Source organism: Pelodiscus sinensis, chromosome 1, assembly GCF_052426305.1.
Source record: "Pelodiscus sinensis isolate ZL-2025 chromosome 1, ASM5242630v1, whole genome shotgun sequence".
Lineage (NCBI taxonomy): Eukaryota > Metazoa > Chordata > Testudines > Trionychidae > Pelodiscus > Pelodiscus sinensis.
In genome coordinates this window covers 302,772,025-302,778,384 of record NC_143052.1, presented here as the reverse complement: position 1 = coordinate 302,778,384, position 6,360 = coordinate 302,772,025, and the positions used below count along the sequence as shown (strand labels likewise).

Below are 6,360 nucleotides of genomic sequence, written 5' to 3'. Positions count from 1 at the left end.
CACATCTCAGACTTCACAATTTGGGTAAATAGATATGAACAGAAAATATTCTCAGAAGGTGCCAAAGCACAAATTGTAAATTGGCCATTTGACTACTCCTTGGCCTTTTACAAGAGAATACTGTATTTCCCCCTTTGTGATAGTATGCTTTACGTGCTGAAAAGCAAATGGGTTACTTTACTGAAATAAACTTTACTTTGCTGGGGCACTCATTAATGGTTCTAAAAATGGCTATCCTCTTGCAAAATAATTTCAGGAACCAACTAGAGAGACTGGGGAACTGGCCTTCATATGCAAATTTGCTCAATCCGTGTGTAAAAGTGTCAAAGACATTACTGGATGGTCCGTTATATTCAACTTCCAAATGACATCAAAAGTTAAGTATCAGACATCTACAGCCCACTCTATTAGCCTCATTTAGCATGTACGCTTTAATTGACAAGGTTTTTTTTCTCCTCTTCCTCTCCCCTCTTTTACTGCTTTAAATTTTGGGGGTTTCTGTGCCCCTCTATGCCTCTTGCTCCACTTACCTGAAAAAGTGGGTCATGTCCACAAAAGTTCATGATACTATCTATATTCTTTTGTTAGTCTCTAAGGTGCTATAGGACCACTCATTTTTAATTTTTTTTTAAGTTACAGACTAACAGAGCCACCCCTCTAAGACTTTTACTGGAATATATTCTTCAAAAATTGTTATTACTTATTATGTACAGGAGGGAAGTGTGGTCCAGTGGATACGGCCCTGGCGTGGGAACTTGGAATACAAACACGCTATTGCCAGCTGTGACATTTGACTTTGGAAGGTCACTCCCTGGGCCTCCTCCTTGCCTTCTGTAGGGATAATAATGCTTAATAGAGTGTTCTCAGATATACAACCATAAAGTGATATAACGTCTTACTGTTTGTGAGATGATTTACTAAGGGTGTGTCTAGACTACAGAGTTTTGTTGACAAAAGTGGACTTTTGTCGACAAAACTATACCTGCGTCTACACTACCGCTGAGTTCTGTCGACATAACGTCGACAGAACTCAGCAGTTTTGTCGATGCTGGTAAACCTCATTTTACAAGGCATAACGCCTTTTGTCGACAGAGTTTTGTCGACAGAAGGTGTTATTGCATCTAGGGTTGTGTCTAGACTATAGGGTTTTGTCGACAAAGCAGCTTGCTTTGTCGACAGAACTAAATGTAGTCTAGACGCTCTGTCGACAGAAGCTTTGTCGACAGTATCTGTCGACAAAACTTCTGTCGACAAAAGCCTGTAGTCTAGACGTACCCTAATTGTCTTCGTCAGAGCCTGAGTGTTTGAATGACTTCATAATATCTGTGGGCCACTTCTGCTTAATTGTTATTTGACCCTATTACTCAGCTCTCAAGACTGCTGCTCTATTTTCATGGCCTTGGTGGTATGTATAGTATTCAGTCTCTAGATACATCAATACCTGTAAACAAGTCTGATATTTTCCCCTGTTCTGAGGCCTCAGACAATATTCTGTTACGGGGAAAAATCTGCCACTTTCAGATCAGTCCATTTTGCATCATAGGTCATTTTGAACTATTTTAGGTGTGTTTTTTTTTCTGAAGGAAAATGTTTACTTGTTTATTCGCAGCTATTAAGTAGAGGTTTTACTATTCACAGAAATAAATGACTTATTATCAGTGCAATGCTTTTTTCCAAAGCCAGAGGAAAACACTTTGCAATGGAAATTAGCAAGAGTTATTACTGGAAAACAGGAACAAAATGTTTCCTTTTTTTTTTTTTTTATTAATTGTCCTATTAATAGCTACCAAGAAAATTCAGATGACGCAGTAGAAAACAACAGATAAGATCAAACCATTTAAAAATCTTATTTAGTCTACTATAATGACAAACCAGAAGAGACCTTAATTATGCAGTTACATGACTTGAATCATCTGGATACTGAAGATAATTACATTTGTAACAGGCGCTTGAAGTGGTAGCAGTTGTGAAGTTGGATTACACTGATTTTAATCTTCTTTCTTTCTTTCTTTCTTTCTTTCTTTCTTTCTTTCTTTCTTTCTTTCTTTCTTTCTTTCTTTCTTTCTTTCTTTCTTTCTTTCTTTCTTTCTTTCTTTCTTTCTTTCTTTCTTTCTTTCTTTCTTTCTTTCTTTCTTTCTTCTGTTTAGTACAGATACTATAGAATTAAACAGCAAGATACACTTGTGCATATGAAAAAATCATCAATTATGTATAACTCCATTACCTATAACAACATACGCTACAGTCTCAAGATATTATGTCCGTGTACATATATACTGAGCTGAGGAAACAAAAACCAAAAGCAACCTCCCCCCCCCAAAAAAAAAATAAAAAACACAAAATCTTGTCAGTCACATCACAAAAAATTCAACAAGTTCAGCAAACATATGTTTCTGATTTCCAGTAACATAAAATTTTGTAAACAGGATACTTACCTGATCTCCACTCTGTCCTCAGAACTTTCTGACCTTCTGATTCACCTTTGCAGGGCAGAGTACAGATTTGTTGCTTCATTTGTTGCTTGTTGGGTTACTTCATTTCTACCTCCTCTGTCTTGTAGTACAGGATTGAAGGGCTAAAATCTGGAAAAATTAATTTCCCCTTCAAATACAAAGTGTCTGTCTCAAGTCTCTCTGTGGTCTGAAATTATGCCTAGGGAGCTTGTGGAATCTCCATCACTGGAGATTTTTTAAGAGCACGTTAGACAAACATCTGTCAGGGAAAATTTAGATGGTGCTTGATCCTGCCATGAGTTCAGTGACTGGACTGGATGACCTTGTGAGATTTTTCCCAGTTGTATGATTCTGTGATTCTTTTCCCCACCACTCACCTGGAACTGAAACCCTGAGGGCAACATTTTTAAAGCCGGTTGTGTGAAGGTTAGACTCCAAAATGAATAGTCAGGCAGCTACAGAAAAGTGGCCTGATTTTTCAGAAGTGCTAAGCGCACACTGCTCCCTTTGAACTCAGTGAGAGCTTCACTTGTTCAACACATTTCTAAATCTGGTCTTTTCTATTTATGAGCTTAACTTCATTCAGGGGTCAAAGTGTAAGTTTATAGGTGTCACGGTAAATGCAGCAAAATCTGTGTGGCTTTATATAAAAAAAAACCCTTTTTAAAATGCACAGGTGGAAGGGGGCAGGGGTTTTGTCTTTAAAAAAAATAAAGGAAGAACTCTTTTTTTTTTTCTTATTGATCATAATGGGGCATGTGAGAGATTTTTTTGTTTGTTTTGAATTATAAGGACCTGTCCGCATCATTGCGAGCTGGTGCATGTCTGGGATGCTATGAAAAAGGTCCAATCCAGCAATCAGAGAGCAGCTTTGGATGATCATAAATATGTCCCCATCCATCCTCTAAGAAACTCCTAAACAATACATGTTAGCGGCTGGGCTGTCACACTTTTAAAATAAATTAGGAGTTTTCTGCTGTAGCCCTTGTAAAATACGTAAACCCCCGCTTTACAGAGGACATGAGATTAATTGTAGACTAGAATGTAGCTGCAGGAGTTTTATCTTTCTGGAACCTTGGTTTTAAGTTTGCTACTAACATCCGATAATAGAACATTTTAAAATTTATTGTTAGAAATAGAAATTCTTGTACCATTAACATTATTGCATGTTTTTATACTTTCCAGATTCCCCCTCCTTAAAGCAGCATTGCTTTAGTTTTCCTGGTGTTTAGAAAATCAGGTTGTTTCTTATTTGTTTTGATTTAGGCCACATGCTTTAAGTGTAGGAATCTTGAAACTTACAGTGCATGATATCCACTAAATGTCTGCTTGCTTTTGTAAATTTCCAGACTAAGCTCCACTATGGAAAATAAATCGCTGTTTAAATACATTGCTGTTGAGTTATTGAAGAATAGTTATTTTTGTGCATCACTTACAGTATCAGTATTTCTAATTGTCACTGGAATTAAGAATTTACCCCCCTACCATGAAGGGTCATAAATATGAAATTTAAAAATAATTGTTGGCGTGAATGTTAAGTTTTTGTGCTCATCCATGCAACTATGACCAGAACCTTGTCTTGAATGGGCTTGTATTGTGCAACCTCTTTCCCAGAGTTCTGTTCAGTTTGCAAAACCTAGCTTGCTTATTCCAGCAGAGGGCATCTTCTATCTGACAGTTACATTGGCTTGTGCCAGACTGTGCATTTGTGTTCTAGACTACATTGAGACCACCCCACTAATGTTCATGTATGATCTTAGGTGGAACCTTCACTCAAAGACAGGGATCCCCAAACTATGGCCCATAGGCCACATTTAGCCTGACACATTTTTCATGAGCCTGCTGAGTATAGAGCAGTGGTTCCCAACCTTTTCACTAGTGCGGACCCTCTATTGCCCCCCCCAAACCATTCATGGAGCCCCATCAAAACCAATTCTAGCCACTATGTACACTTCATAAACTGAAAAAGGAAATGTAAATAATTAACATTTAAAATGATGCATACTCATTTCCGACATCACAACAATTTGATTGCACATCTCGTCACAGCAAATTACCACAATTAATGGGCCTGCATAGCAACTAATGATAAACTTTTGGCAACTGGTGTTGTTTCATTGACTTCAAAGACTGGTAGGACTGAGGTTCAAGGCCTCAGGCCAGATAACTCTTCTGGAGTTCCAGGGTTAGTGTAATTTGTGGGCCCCTCTACAGTCTGAGGTGGGGCCAAAAATGAGGGATCCAGTGTGTGGGACCGGGCTGCCAGTGAATGGGATAGGGAATGGGGGTGCAAAATCAGGGTAGGAAATAAGGTACAGGAGCAAGCTGGGGGTATGTGTCTGGCCAGGAGCAGGGTGCTGCTGGAGACCTGGGCAGGAGTAGGATGCTGTATGGTGTTTGGCCAGGGGTCAGGATGCTGGTGGGGGTTTGGGGAGGAGACCAGGTGCTGGTGGGGACCAGAGCAGGGAACAGGAGCAGGGTGCTGGTGGGGGCCTGGCTAGGGAACAGGGTGCTAGTGGGGGCCTGGGAAGGGAGCAGGGTACTCGTGGGGGTCTGGCCAGCAGGAGGGGACAGGGACAGCTTGGCCGATACCTGGGGATCCTGCAGTTGTGCGCCAAATCTGGGTTCTCAGGAAGCACGTACGCTGCTCTCCCCCTCCCCAAACAGCTGGCATACTTCCTGAAAAGCTGGGTCTGTCACACCGCTGGGGACTTCCTTTCCCCTGGTTCCTGCCTTCCTTCCTGTGTGGGAGTGGGGAGAGTAGGAGTTTTGGGACAGCGCGCCAGCTCCAACTTCTCAGGAAGTGCACACTCTTCCTCCGCTCCCCACAACAGGTTGGCGACCATGGTTCTATGTTCATTTGTATTTCTTTTATTTTTTTCCACAGACCTCCAACAATACCCTCATGGAATCCCAGGAGTCCGTGGACCCCATGTTGGGAACCACTGGCCTAGAGGCATTATAATTTTGTGTGGCCTATGGGCTGCACATAGTTCATCAGGGTAATCTGCTGGTGGGCTGCAAGAGTTTCTTTACATTGAGAATATACTGTTTGCTGCTCCCACCCGATGGGAGCTGTGGTAAGTGGGCAGACTACAGGGACTTGCTGGCCACTGCTACCCAAGTAGGCTGGGAATGGCGAAAGTATGGCCACTGGAAGATGCAATGGCTGTTTCTGTGGAGGCTGAAATATACAGTTCTGATGAGTAGGGGTGACCTCAAGAATGCAAGCCGTATTTGCTTTTTGTATACTAAGTTTAACAGAACACCATTGTTAAACACATGGGCATATTTTGCACAACATTAACCACTGGGCCACGTGTCTTCCAGGTTATATTGCTCCTGGTGCAAACAGTGTTTTCACTGTCCTGTAGAACTGCAGTGGTAGAACATGAGCTCCCACAAGGAACTTAATCCAAACAAGCCTGCACATACATCTACAGAAAAACACACTCCAAGACTTGATGCAGCAAAGACCAAACTAAACCTGTAGGAGGGATTGTTCTCCATCATCTTTCCCCTGACACCATGGGTATGTTTACACTGCCACCCTAGTTCAAACTAGGGTGGCTAATGTAGGCATTCGAAGTTGCAAACGAAGCCCAGGATTTAAATATCCCGGGCTTCATTTGCATATTGCCGGGCGCCGCCATTTTTAAATCCCCCTTAGTGCGGACTCCGTGCCCGCGGTTACACGCGGCACGGAGTAGATAGTTCAAATTAGGCTCTCTAATTCGAACTACCGTTACTCCTCGTACAGAGCCTAATTCGAACTACCTACTCCGTGCCGCGTATAGCCACAGGCACAGAGTCCGTACTAAGGGGGATTTAAAAATGGCGGCACCCGGCAAGATGCAAATGAAGCCTGGGATATTTACATCCCGGGCTTCGTTTGCAACTTCGAATG

General features: G+C 41.7%; 1 long non-coding RNA gene across 1 annotated transcript; it reads right to left on the bottom strand.

Annotated features, from left to right (window-relative positions):
* Nucleotides 1-1,831: 1,831 nt before the first annotated feature.
* Nucleotides 1,832-3,103, bottom strand: LOC142827137 (uncharacterized). The gene is made up of 2 exons (XR_012901588.2): nucleotides 2,436-3,103; nucleotides 1,832-2,155 (listed from the first exon to the last, which is right to left on the bottom strand). It is a non-coding gene; the product is annotated as an uncharacterized LOC142827137 (long non-coding RNA).
* Nucleotides 3,104-6,360: the final 3,257 nt, after the last annotated feature.